Here is a 13120-nt window from a genome sequence, read left to right as displayed (position 1 = left end):
TGAACAAATTCCCATCTTTGCTACTCTTCTTAGTGCTACAAGATCCTCTTGTGCGGCAGGTCATCCTAACAATACATTCAGAAGGACAATATAGCAACTGCATTTAAAGCAGTGTGCTCTGTTTAATCAAGACACTAACAAATTACACTGAGTTGGGATAGCAAATCAACTAGCCTTTAAAGCTGGAGGCAATTGTTAGATAAGAACAGAGAGATATGGACATCAGCTACAACAACACAGAATACACTTAATAATCAGGAAACAACTTAAGAATGAAGCCCAAATTAAGTAAGAAACACCAGGTTTGGGTGAAATTAATCAAATCCATTGAACGCCATGCAATCTGACCAGTTTTTCTAAGAAGCTGGCAGCAGCCTCCAATATCCCACTTGTGTTTCAAGGGGCAGATCATTTATATATTTTCCATGGGATTCATCATTAAATGGGTAAAGAAATAACCCAGTCACTTACTTTGCAGTTTCTGGTACTCTGTAAAGACTTGAACAGGAATTATCTGCTAGGTAGTCAGCCCTCCTTTTATAGCCTATGAATTAAGTAACATAGGCTCTAGTTTCTTAGTCATATGACCTCACATTAAATTTATGGGGAATTTACAACTTTTCAAACTGAGGGCCTCTTTTAATCTTGAATGGCTGATAAGAAAAGCCAAGTACACAGAAAGGGATTTTTGCCTTGCTTATAAAATACAAGGAACATTGATTTGGACTTTCAGAGAACAGGAGAGCGGATAACACTTTTGCCATTCTCAAATATTTAGGAAGGGTGGACATCGCACACACAAACTGTACAAGCAGCCAACAGAGAGGAAACCTATGTGGTGAAAAGCTTCAGATCTTCCGAAATCTGGTTAATGATGCCACCGGGACCGAAAGAGAAGAAATGATGGTAGGGAGATGGTGGGAAAGGAACAAACTGAACCCCTGGATTTCTCAGCCCTCGACTACTCAAAACTGAACACATTCAATTGAAAACAAGGCACTGCCCAGTAAAATGAAATCATTGGTTTGGTTCACATGTGCATCTTCTATACTTGATTACTGAAACTCCACAGGATGACTTGCACATGTGAATGGTTTATCACAGATCTCACACAGGGTTTACAACCTTTCGGCATTGTCTTGGAGTCTCCAGGAGTCAGCGTTAATCTCTGTATGACTACTGGAAGCAATCTAAGACAGCCCACTCCTCCCTAACACCCCATGTGGAATTAGATAGAAGTGATTGATATGCATGTATGGGCCAATCTCAAATATTTTGATACATCAGCCATTCAGGTCTTTACCCATCTTTGGCTGCAGTCCTATACACATTTTCCTGGGATTGAGCCCAACTGAACACAATGGAACTTACTTCTGAGTAGACATGCATAGGATTGCACTCTTTCACACTTAGTTCCAAGGCAGCTAACAATAGCCAAAAACATTTTTTAAAAAGAATTTACAATATGATCAAATTAAAAATAGTAATGAAAACAGACAAAAAATTAAAATACTTCAGCAGTCGCTCACAAGAAAAAGACGTGGCAGGTGGTGTTTGAGTGCCTTTTAAAAGGGGAGGGGGCTTCTTGAAATTCCTAAAGCAGGGAGTTTTACAACCAGGAGGATATCTTGAAGAAGGTTCTGTCTTGTGTGAATGCCAGGTCAGCCTTGCTCAATGACAGAACACAGAGTGGATTCTCCTCCAGAGATCTTAATGCATGGGTGGGTTGACATGGCCAAGGTAGTCCTTAAGGCATCTATATGTGTACAGTACTCTTTTCCAGGGCTAGTTCAGTCACTAGATGGACTAAAGTGCTTGTTTTGAATGGCGGTGGAATGATGAGGGGTGCCAGAGCCACAATCACTACACCAACCTTGCTCAAAGAGGATCTAAGAAGTCAGAGACTTCTGTGAGAATCCAACAACATGTATCAAAAGCAAATGGCCTTAATGGGTTTACAAGTTGATTCCCTTAAATCCACATTTTTGCAAGATATAGCCGGTAGTCAGAACTGATTAACCAACTCTGAGTTTCACAGATGTTGTGCAATGTACTCTTCAGAGTGCTTAAGGAATTCTAAATATTTTATAAACACTAATAAGTAATCCTTTCAACACTTCTGAGATACAGGGATCGTGAATAGAGAGTCACTTTAAAAATGAGCTTCTAAAATCTTACAATTGCACAATATTAAGTAAATGAGGTGTTTAGCTTATTCTTTTAGACTCCCGTACAAAACACCGTTTTTCAAGATTTTCCTGACTCTCATTGTCAGGGATTTCGCCAAAAGTCCCCATCCCCTAAAATGAGAAAACTTTTCAACAGAGTAGATGAGATTTCCGGAACAATCCATTTAAACATTAACTGTAATACAGAACATCTGACTCACCTTGGTTACTCTCCTAGATAAGTCATTAGCAGTGCACAAAAATTGATAGATGCATGAATGTTTTGAAATTGTTATCCTGCTACTCTAAATTATTCAATTTACTTTCCCTTGGTAATTTTGAGGCAAATCAATTGGGAAAAAAAATTCTAGTTTTTTTCCCCTTCCATTTATTGGAAAGTAATGGGGAAGGGCAGACATTCCATTGTGTCATAGCTAAAAGCATCTGGAAAACTAAATCAATTTTCTACAAAATCCTATATTCTAAAGCAGCTCCTAAATGTTAATGAAATTAGTTTTCTCAATATCTGCATTGTGATCTTCTAGAAGCTGGCATGGAAATTTGGACCTGCAAATTAGCATGGCATCCCATACTATCTGTTGTAAGCCAAGACGCTCTGACAGTGATGGTGATCCAAGCAAGGGTCATTGAACCCGGTTTCTGGAAGTCTCATAGGCTATGTCTTCTGGGCTTGGAATGCAGGGGAACTTCCTGAGATCTCTATGAGGGGAAAGATCCAAATCTAGGAGAGGAAGCACAGGCCCTCTGGGAAAGGTGTCTGAATCAGTCCACCCATTGGATGGCTGGTGGCCTGAAAGACATCAGGTGCTGTTTTTGGAAATAAGGGCTCTGTTGGATTCACTTCTATCTGAGCTTTCTCTCTCAGATCCTGAGTGTGTTGCCTATATTCATTACCTGCTTCTGATGCCATATGATTCCCACTGATAACCAGTGACTACCAGGCCTTGCTTAGCACACCTCAGGTCAGCATCCTGCCAGAACGGGTTACCATCTTGCAAAGGTTAACAATAAATGATGGTTGTTTCAAACAAACCAGATTCCTGCTTGAGATGGTAAAACAGGAGAATGTGCTGGGAACACTTAAGTAGGCAAAATAGACCTGGAACATTGCAGTGATCATTCTGCGATCCGTTTTGACATGCACGTTGGGGGAAGAATACCAGGCAAATCTCTAACAAAAACCCTTGACTTCCGACGAGCGGACTTCCCTCAAATGAGGAGGCTGGTTAGAAGGAGGTTGAAAGGGAGGGTAAAAAGAGTCCAAACTCTCCAGAGTGCATGGAGGCTGCTTAAAACAACAGTAATAGAGGCCCAGCAGCGGTGTATACCGCAAAGAAAGAAGGGTTCCACTAAATCCAGGAGGGTACCCGCATGGCTAATGAGCCAAGTTAGAGAGGCTGTGAAGGAAGCTTCCTTCCATAAATGGAAGTCTTGCCCTAATGAGGAGAATAAAAAGGAACATAAACTGTGGCAAAAGAAATGTAAGAAGGAGATATGGGAGGCCAAGCGAGACTATGAGGAACGCATGGCCAGCAACATTAAGGGGAATAATAAAAGCTTCTTCAAATATGTTAGAAGCAGGAAACCCGCCAGAGAAGCGGTTGGCCCTCTGGATGGTGAGGGAGGGAAAGGAGAGATAAAAGGAGACTTAGAGATGGCAGAGAAATTAAATGAGTTCTTTGCATCTGTCTTCACGGCAGAAGACCTCGGGCAGATACCGCTGCCCGAACGGCCCCTCCTGAGGAGTTAAGTTAGATAGAGGTTAAAAGAGAAGATGTTTCAGACCTCATTGATAAATTAAAGATCAATAAGTCACCCGGCCCTGATGGCATACACCCAAGAGTTCTTAAGGAATTGAAGAATGAAGTTGCTGATCTCTTGACAAAGATATGCAACTTGTCCCTCAAAACAGCCACAGTGCCAGAGGATTGGAGGATAGCAAATGTCACGCCTATCTTTAAAAAGGGAAAGAGGGGGGACCCGGGAAACTATAGGCCGGTCAGCCTAACATCTATACCAGGTAAGATGGTGGAATGCCTCATCAAAGATAGGATCTCAAAACACATAGATGAACAGGCCTTGCTGAGGGAGAATCAGCATGACTTTGTAAGGGTAAGTCTTGCCTCACGAACCTTATAGAATTCTTTGAAAAGGTCAATAGGCATGTGGATGTGGGAGAACCCGTGGACTTTATATATCTGGACTTTCAGAAGGCGTTCGACACGGTCCCTCACCAAAGGCTACTGAAAAAACTCCACAGTCAGGGAATTAGAAGACAGGTCCTCTCATGGATTGAGAACTGGTTGAAGGCCAGGAAACAGAGAGTGGGTGTCAATGGGCAATTTTCACAATGGAGAGAAGTGAAAAGCGGTGTGCCCCAAGGATCTGTCCTGGGACCGGTGCTTTTCAACCTCTTCATAAATGACCTGGTGACAGGGTTGAGCAGTGAAGTGGCAAAGTTTGCGGACGACACCAAACTTTTCTGAGTGGTGAAGACCAGAAGTGATTGTGAGGAGCTCCAGAAGGATCTCTCCAGACTGGCAGAATGGACAGCAAAATGGCAGATGTGCTTCAATGTCAGTAAGTGTAAAGTCATGCACATTGGGGCAAAAAATCAAAACTTTAGATATAGGCTGATGGGTTCTGAGCTGTCTGTGACAGATCAGGAGAGCGATCTTGGGGTGGTGATGGGTTCTGAGCTGTCTGTGACAGATCAGGAGAGAGAGCTTGGGGTGGTGGTGGACAGGTCGATGAAAGTGTCGACCCAGTGTGCGGCGGCAGTGAAGAAGGCCAATTCTATGCTTGGGATCATTAGGAAGAGTATTGAGAACAAAACGGCTATTATTATAATGCCATTGTACAAATTGATGGTAAGGCCACACCTGGATTATTGTGTCCAGTTCTGGTCGCCGCATCTCAAAAAAGACATAGTGGAAATGGAAAAGGTGCAAAAGAGAGCGACTAAGATGATTACGGGGCTGGGGCACCTTCCTTATGAGGAAAGGCTACGGCGTTTGGGCCTCTTCAGCCTAGAAAAGAGACGCCTGAGGGGCGACATGATTGAGGCATACAAAATTATGCAGGGGATGGACAGAGTGGATAGGGAGATGCTCTTTACACTCTCACATAACACCAGAACCAGGGGACATCCACTAAAATTGAGTGTTGGGAGAGTTAGAACAGACAAGAGAAAATATTTCTTTACTCAGCGTGTGGTCGGTCTGTGGAACTCCTTGCCACAGGATGTGGTGATGGCGTCTAGCCTGATGCCTTTAAAAGGGGATTGGACAAGTTTCTGGAGGAAAAATCTATTATGGGGTACGTCATGATGTGTATGCGCAACCTCCTGATTTTAGAAATGGGTTATGTCAGAATGTCAGATGCAAAGGAGGGCACCAGGATGAGGTCCCTTGTTATCTGGTGTGCTCCCTGGGGCATTTGGTGGGCCGCTGTGAGATACAGGAAGCTGGACTAGATGGGCCTGTGGCCTGATCCAGTGGGGCTGTTCTTATGTTCTTATATTTCCATGCTATTTCTGTCTGGGGGTATAGATAAATCTAGGCAATACCTGTGAATAGCCATTTACATAGTTGCCCATGGTGAATAAGCATTTCTTCCAGACGGCCAAGTAGGGAAACTGTTTTTGTTGGCAACCTTCAGTCTCGAAAGACTATGGTATCGCGCTCTGAATGGTGGTTCTGGAACAGCGTCTAGTGTGGCTGAAAAGGCCAGTTCGGGAGTGACAATCCCTTCCACACCGGGAGCAAGTACAGTCTGTCCCTGGTCTGTCTCCCTGGCTATGGGCCTTCCTTCTTTGCCTCTTTGCCACAGTCTGTTGGCAAAATGTCTTTTCAAACTGGGAAAGGCCATGCTGCACAGCCTGCCTCCAAGCAGAATGCTCAGAGGCCAAGGTTTCCCACCTGTTGAGGTCCACTCCTAAGGCCTTCAGATCCCTCTTGCAGATATCCTTGTAGCGCAGCTGTGGTCTACCCGTAGGGCGCTTTCCCTGCACAAGTTCTCCATAGAGGAGATCCTTTGGGATCCGGCCATTGCCCATTCTCACAACATGACCGAGCCAACGCAGGCGTCTCTGTTTCAGCAGTGTATACACGCTGGGGAGTCCAGCTCATTCCAGGACTGTGTTGTTTGGAACTTTGTCCTGCCAGGTGATACCGAGGATGTGTCGGAGGCAGCACATGTGGAAAGCATTCAGCTTCTTCTCCTGTTGTGAGTGAAGAGTCCATGACTCGCTGCAGTACAGAAGTGTACTCAAGACACAAGCTCTGTAGGCCTGAATCTTGGTATGTTCTGTCAGCTTCCTGTTGGACCAGACTCTCTTTGTGAGTCTGGAAAATGTGGTAGCTGCTTTACCGATGCGTTTGTTTAGCTCGGTATCGAGAGAAAGAGTGTTGGAGATCGTTGAGCCAAGGTACACAAAGTCATGGACAACCTCCAGCTCATGTGCAGAGATTGCAATGCAGGGATGTGAGTCCACATCCTGAACCATGACCTGTGTTTTCTTCAGGCTGATTGTCAGTCCAAAGTCAGTAGTCACCTGGAAAAGCTTTAGTTCTTTTTATCTTCTTTGGAGGCTGTAAATACACAGATTCCTAACATGTAATAATGGCACGAACAGACAGGCAGATGAAAACTGTGCTCTAGTAACTTGTGTGTACTTTTTTTGCATGACTGAATCATTCAACTTTTCATCAAGAAAAAAAATTAAGCAGGACTTTGAATGGAGCCAACTTCTAACAGGGACAAATGGTACAACAGCCACGGCCATTATGGGTTCACATAACTATTAAACCTGCAAGTAATCTGGGAAATGGCTTAAAGCTTATTTCATGTTAGCCCACAAAGTATTCTTTGTTCTTGTGTCTTATAAACTCTGATCAACAATGACCTGTTGTAGTAATATTATAGTTTACAAGTATTTTTTGGCAAGCTGAAGAGCTCACAGATAAAAGCATTAGGTCTGCAAATAAATCCACGTGGACAAAGCTATGGGGGGCATTGATGTCTAGGTGCAAACATTCCTTCATGATCTAGTTGCGGAATTAGGCGAATATTATAGAAGTGAAATGATGAAGAATAACAAATGGTCTGGGCATGTGAGGAGGCAATGAGTGACAGAAGAGAAGGAATAAGAAAACTATTGTAGAATTACATGGTTTCATGGGCTCATTGTTTACCTCTTTTCCCAACACTGTTTTGACAGTTTAATGGATTTCTCCATTTCAGAACAATGGCTACACAGTAAGGATTATCCTTCTTGTAATGTTGAATTACCTTTACATCTCCTTTTAAGTTGGCTCTGGGAATTTTGTTTAAAGAAATATGTTCGTAGTGGTATTATACATCAGTGAAAGCTACAGGAAATGCATGGAAATCTTATGGACCTATGATGTAAGTGTCAGACAAATAGATGCACTTTTGGTTGTGTATGGTGGGACTGTGAAGTCATAAACAAGACTGGTTGAAGAGTAACTATGATTTACCAGTATCGGCCAAATGGCAATATCTACAATTAAAACCTTTCTTAGTTTGGACCAGCTGCACCATCAGCTTCTCAGCTACCTCCTAGAATCTTGAATCTATGAAGAAAAAGAAGTCAACAATATTGATGTACAAGTATTTAATGTCACTTGATATATCACTTAGATCCCAACCCCCCTCACTGTTGCAACCGCACGAAAAACAGGCACACTGTATGGGCAGATCGGAAGGTTTCAGCAGGGAATGGGGATTTAAATCGCTGTGTGACAGCCCAACCCTATGCATGTCTATTCAGAAGTAAGTCCCATTAGTGTCAATGGGGCTTACTCCCAGTTAAGTGTGGACAGGATTGGGCTGTAAATCTCCTGACCCACAATGGGTCTCCTCCTCAGACCTTAGTTGCTCCATTAGTTTAGCTCCTTGACTGAGTTCAGTCATGGAGTAAGTGAGGGCAGCTCTGGTTGAGGACTCTTGTTTTGCTAGAAACTCGTTTGTTCCGAGTCAAATGTGTTGTACAAGCTAGGTACAGTCATCCATGGAATTTTCCAAGGAGCAGGCAAGGTTCTAGCCAAGCTAGCCTTGGGGGCAGGGTGTGTGAATGTGTGTGACTGCAGGACAACAAAGTGGGGTCTTTCTCTTGGTTTGTGGATCCAAGGCCTCTTGTCATCAGACCTGTTTCTGGATAATGCTACTGGCCTGGATTCTGTTGTCTTGGCAGGCACCCAGCACCACATAAAAGTGTACACGTGTATTCCTTATGCAGGAAAATGTCTGCTTCTGATAGGAGGTATAGACTGGTATGTGTGTGCGTGTTATGTGCCAAGCTTGCCAAAGTGCTTCTCCAGTTCCCCTCTTCAGTATAATCTTGTCTTCGTTTGTTTCTCTACTTAGCTTCTTGTGTTCGACCTAATTGCATTTTCAGTCCTTGTAGGTAGCAACATGCAGGAGAACAGCCATCCTACAGAAAATACATATGAGTCACTCAGTCAGATGGCCTTGTTGTACACTGTGTGTAGATGAACTTGTTGTATTAAATCAGTCTGTTTTGGGTTGTTTACAGCTTCAGCATGGTTGAATTGATCCATATGGGGCTTGGTGGGCTGCTGTTTACAACAAATTCACATTACCTTCTGCAGAAACTGTAAATGGAGATCACCTGTTGGCTCTCATTTCCTGCAACCCATACTTTGTACCTGAAAACTATTTTGAAGGCAGAAGCCAGGAACTAAAGAGCTTTACCTGTGGCCTAGCAGGCATCTGATGAGATTCTTGATATGCTTTACTCAACCGCACATGACTGTTCATAGTGAAAACTGCTTTCAAAAGTAATTGAATTTACTTGCCCAAATTTCAGAAGGTTTGCTTTGTGTTTCCTGGATGAGCCCTGTTTGTTTTTATCCCCTGGGGGCTGGGGATAAGAATAGGCCCTCAGTTTGGCTGTACTTGTCATAAGAGGTGACTAAACAGCCACCGGGTAGATGGGACTCGTCAGCCTGGGGAGGTAGCTCATATGAGAGAAGGAAAACTCTGATCCCAAACCTCCACTGCCTTGTGGCTACATCCAGTTATGGAAGAGGCTTCAGGAGTCAACCTCGAGGCAAAATCTGGAGCCGGAGTCCCTGAGGCAGTTCATGGCTGAACACAGTCACGTTCTGGCAACTCCTTCGACGCCGCTGGAACCAACTGTATTGGCCTCTGCCTTTCCATTGGACCATTTCAGCAACATGGAGAGGGGGGATTTGCTGCATGGGTAACAGTCTATCCTCCATATCAACTTTACCCAGGCTTTGTGCACTGGAGAGGTCACTCTGTTCCAAAACCACCATTCAGAGCACAATACCATAGTCTTCCAAGACTGAAGGATGCCAACATGTATTCCTTTTCATGCTTTAAATGATTTTAAAAATGGGCTACGTCAGATGCAAGGGAGGGCACCAGCATGCAGGTCTCTTGTTATCTGGTGTGCTCCCTGGGTCATTTGGTGGGCCGCTGTGAGATACAGGAAGCTGGACTAGATGGGCCTATGGCCTGATCCAGTGGGGCTGTTATTAGGTTCTTAGAAATAACAAGTTTGTCCATCAACAACATAGACCAACCTAAGAGCCTCCTTGCACTAACAAGTCGGCACAGTTCAGGGAGTAGGTGACCTTTCTGGCTCCAGCTTGCTCACTGTCCTGAACAATTAGGAGACCATCTGTCCCTACCCATTGCAAGCGGCCTTTGCCTCATTCTGCCTTCAGTTGCACAGGAGCCGGGTCTGACAGGTGAAGTGCTTGGAACACGAGAAGTTTTATTATGTAAAGATGAAATAGATTACATTTTGGTTCTTAGGCAATCTTCTTAGGTACATTTTCAAACCTAACCCGGATCTTAATTTGGCATTGGCAGGGGGAAAAAAAAATAGATTACACCCAATCTCTCCCATTGGTGGAGACGCAGGCACCTCCCGCCAACTGGCAATGGCATAATGTTCCTGAGGTGAATGCAGCAATTTATTTGTGGGGGAAATGGATACCTCTGGGGGATTTAGTATTCAAAAAAGTCGGTAACTGCTGGATGTTCCTGTATGTACAATAAACCCATTGCAATCCAACTGGAGACACTGTCATGACATTCTCTGGGAGTGGAGTGACCTACCTTGCGCCAGGCACCTCGGAACACAGTGGCACAGCTCCTTTAGCACATATAAAGAGCATAATGGCAACGTCCTTGAACCCTGGAGAAAGCAGAGGGGCTTCACCCAACTCTTTGTAGGCACCATACATCTCCGTTAGGGAGATATGAATTTTCCTAGAGGAATTCTTACAGCTATGTTTCTCAGTCTGGAGCAGGGCCACCATCAGACATTGGCTAGGTTGAACATTGACCAACAATCCCTGAGGACCAAACTAGCCAATGCCTGAAGGCCCCCCCCCCCAATGCAGGCAATGTTGCTGTGAGTCATTCACCTAAGCAACTTGGAATGTAGCTGCCTTGTTCTGCCTTTTCTATGCACAGTCGGATTCTTCAGAGGCCCCTGTGATGATGCTGAGACTTCTGGAGAAGCCCATTCTCAGACAAGGAGGCTGGGAGAGGAGGCTGCTTGGGCATCCTTCCTTCAGTGCTGCCAGAGTAGTGAGGAAGGGACATCTTCTGATTTCTTGGGTTGGTTAGGGGAAAGGGAGTGGAGTGATCCAATTATTCTATTCAGGGAATGATGTGTGCGCAGGAACTCAAGCACCAGAAGGTGAATCCAGGTTGGTCACTGAGAGGCTGAGAACCTCCAACTCTGGTACCGGCACTAGTCTTGAGCAGCGAATTTCTACTTGGGCAGCCAAGTTGTACTGTCAGGTTCTGGTTGAGTAGCAACAGTTCAAAACTATAAAATGCTGTTGAACATCTATATGAATCTGCTGGAAGAGGCCATCAGGAGTTTTGAGGGAGAAAGTCATCAATATGCTGATGGCACCCAGCTCTTTCTCTTCTTTCCACCTGATTCCAAGGGGGAGGTTGTGAAATTAAATTCTGAGGTTCTCCTGGTTGAAAGTCCACAATGAGGGTATTGGACTGTCACTACGCTCTGAATGGGGTTGTACTTCCTCTAAAGAAGCAGGTCCTCAGCATAGGGGTTTGTTGAGCACCACGTGCATCAGATCAGGACATTTCTGGTGGCCTTGCATTTCCCTTTGCTTGGTCTTCAATAGTAGCCAAGGTACAGTAGCTTACTTATAAGTAAGTGCACAAGTGTGGCTCAGTTTTGCTTTCCATAGGGCTCAATACACGCGATATTTCTTGTCAGGTTAGAGAAGGGAGGACTTTCTTCTCCAGAGGTTTTTGGGGCCTATGTTCATCGGATCGGGACCATTCTGGTGGTGTTGCAGTCCACTCGGCCTGCCCTTCAGAATGGGCTGAGGAGCTTTTCATGGGTAAACATGCAATGTGGTTCAGTTTCACTTTCCATGGGGCTCAATGTGTTTTCTTTGGCAGCTTACAGCTTGTCGGTTTCACTGCCCACCAACAATCTGGTTGACAACCCACAGGTGGGTTCCAACCCACAGTTTGGGAAACACTGTCCTAGTAACATCTAGATTAGATTACTGTAATGTGCTGTCCATGGGGCTGCCTTTGAAGACTGTCTGGAAACTGCAATTAGTGCAAAGTGTGGTGGCCTGTGTGGTTACAGGGCTTGTCAGTTCAACTCAGTCAAGCCGCTGCTTTGGCAGCTCTGCTGGCTGCCAGTTTGTTTCTAGGCACAATTCAAGTTGCTAGTTTTGACTTTTAAGGTCCTTAAGAGCTCTGGATCAGAGTATTTGAAGGAAACCTCCCTCTACATAATCCAACATTTCTATATAATCTGAGGTCATCAGGGAGAGCCCTTTTAACCATTCCATCATTGATGGAGGTGAGGGGGTTGGCAACAAGGAACAGGGCCTTCTTGGTGGTGGTGCCCTAATTGTGTCAATTCCTCCCCTTGAAATTAAGAATAGCTCCCTCCTTGGAGACTTTTTGATGGGGCCTTAAATTCTTTTCGTTCAGGATATTGCTTGAACGCCGACATGATGGACTAGTGTTTTAATTAAACGTAACTCTTTTATTTCTGCAGTGCATTGGGGTTTTTATCTTGTTTTTATTGTTTTAATTGCTTTTAATGTTTTATTATTTTTATGTTTTGAATTTTGTAAACCGCCTAGCTTGCCCTTACTGGGAGAAAGGTGTGACAGAAATTATTCAAATCAATTAATTAACATCCCAGTTTTAAGTAAAGGTTTCAGGTATTGGGGAGACTTGTTTTTGCACTACATCATTAGTTTTTGTTGTTTGAAAGCCGTGTCATTACTTACTTTGGGAGAGGGCTGTTGGACATGAATGAATATGGTTCAGTCCAAAAGGGTCACGTTATGAAAGTACACATGCTTTGGCCCTGGACTCATGCGCAGGGCCAGCCTGAGGACAATTTGGCCAAATTGGGGCCTGTACTCTGGAGGAGCCCCGCGCCACCACTGCCCTGGCATGGAATCATCCATGTTGAAGTGCAGAGAGTGGAATGCTTTCTCAGTCCCGCTGCCCACCCCAGGTCCATGTGGCCTGAAATGGGCTTCCTGAAAGCAGTTGGTGGTGACATCGTCAGGTGCGGCACTGTGCTGGGCCTGCCACGGCTGCTTGGTGAGTGGGTGGCCTGCACAAATACTTTGCATCAGGCCCCACCGCTCCTGGGGTCAGCTCTGCTTGTGCATACTCACATCAGAGAATGAAGATGGTTTGCTGTGCAAAATACCACGGGAATACAAACTTTAGGGTTGGGTTGGCAACCTTCAGTCTCGAAAGACTATGGTATAAGCCTACAGCACCCGGTATTCCCAGGCGGTCTCCCATCCAAGTACTAACCAGGCCTGAACCTGCTTAGCTTCCGAGATCAGACGAGATCAGGCATGTGCAGGGTAACAGTTGCTGGA

The 13120-nt window shown here is 44.6% G+C and overlaps 1 pseudogene; it reads right to left on the bottom strand.

The window, feature by feature from the left end:
* Nucleotides 1-13003: 13003 nt before the first annotated feature.
* On the bottom strand, nucleotides 13004-13120 carry LOC136647286 (5S ribosomal RNA; annotated as a pseudogene).

The sequence above is a fragment of the Tiliqua scincoides genome, chromosome 3, assembly GCF_035046505.1.
Source record: "Tiliqua scincoides isolate rTilSci1 chromosome 3, rTilSci1.hap2, whole genome shotgun sequence".
NCBI lineage: Eukaryota > Metazoa > Chordata > Lepidosauria > Squamata > Scincidae > Tiliqua > Tiliqua scincoides.
This window is presented reverse-complemented; position numbering and strand designations above follow the sequence as displayed.